The sequence below is a fragment of the Tursiops truncatus genome, chromosome 8 (genome assembly GCF_011762595.2).
Source record: "Tursiops truncatus isolate mTurTru1 chromosome 8, mTurTru1.mat.Y, whole genome shotgun sequence".
Classification (NCBI taxonomy): domain Eukaryota; kingdom Metazoa; phylum Chordata; class Mammalia; order Artiodactyla; family Delphinidae; genus Tursiops; species Tursiops truncatus.
Window position 1 is genome coordinate 22854748 of NC_047041.1, and position 1356 is coordinate 22856103.

The following is a 1356-nucleotide window of genomic DNA, read 5'->3' on the forward strand; positions in this document are numbered from 1 at the left end:
CTTTGTATTATAGGATATAATAGCTACCCCCATCTGTGGAATGTTAAGCTGACACCGAAGACAATCAAAGCCTCCCATATTCAATATCTCACTATTTTCTGGTTGTACCAAAAAATAAACACCCAGCAAATGATCTCACCTTAAAAAAAAAAAAATTACCCTTAAAAAATTTTTAAGGGTAAAAAATTGGGGATGAGGGGGTATTCCCTCCTTTTTAAAAATGTTTCTAGAGCTACTAAAAAACTGGCATTTACAAAATAGTTGATAAAAATATTCCTCTGGATTGTGCAAGAAGAGAGACAGGGACCACTGATAGGACCAGGTGTGTGATATTAATCAGACTTGGCTTCTTTCTTTCCGGCTTCATCAGAAGCTGGGCTCTCCTCGTTTTTAGTTTCTGCATTTTCTGCAGGTACATCTTCTTTAGTCTCTTGGTTAGCCTCTTCAGTCTGTTTTCCCTTTGCTCCCCTTTTCCCTTTTGTTTGCACTTTTGTCTGAAGATTTATTCTTTCCTGCCTCCTTTCTGGGCTTCGTTTCCACTTTTGCAGGAGCCGGTGTAGCTGACAACCTCGCCGATCTCCTCTTGGGCTCCTCCTCCGCCGCCCCCTCGGCAGAGCTGAGCTTCCTCTCGGGCACCATGGCGGCGGTGAAGCTGCCACTTCCCGCAGCCCTGCTGCATATCGCGGCTGCCGGGCGACTCGGCGGAAAATGCCGGCGGGGACAAGAGTTGCTGCGGCCAAGGTGGTGGCCCGGCCCACCCGATCTGACAAAACCCGCCGGCCCAGACCTTGCACTTTCCTTCTTCTCTTCGGTCATCTTTTATGTTAGTCAGATCATCGTGGTCACACACAAGCGGTCACTGGTGTTATGACCTTTAGCATCAGAAGAGTCATTCAGCGGCAGTAGAAGTAAAAGTTAAAAATCACTTGCCACTTTCAGTAAAGGAAGAAAAATGTAGCTTAAAAAGACGTTTATGAAGTAAGCTAAGCTTTTAAAAATTTCTGTATGGTTCGGACTGGGATGGTGTAAATATACTGTACATCCATGGGCAATTATAAATTAAACCTGAGCTGTGAAATCTGACCTCTTTACCTACCTGATCATGAACAAACGTGAGAAAGAAAAACACTTAGATTTGAATTTCTTTTTTGATTCTTCTACATCTCACAGTTTGGCAGAATTGCTAATAAGGAGTGAAATGTCCAAAGAGGTTGCCTCAGAAAGGCAGAGAAGCAAAGAGGCTGTATGATCCACACTGAATAATTTTGTCTCAAGGAATCAGATGTGCGATGTGCTGCCTAATTATAGGAAATGGCAAATTGAGAAAAACACTGTAGTCATGAAAAATCCCCAGAA

At 43.4% G+C, this 1356-nt stretch overlaps 1 pseudogene; it reads right to left on the reverse strand.

The window, feature by feature from the left end:
* Positions 1-332: 332 nt before the first annotated feature.
* On the reverse strand, positions 333-639 carry LOC101324870 (non-histone chromosomal protein HMG-14 pseudogene; annotated as a pseudogene).
* Positions 640-1356: the final 717 nt, after the last annotated feature.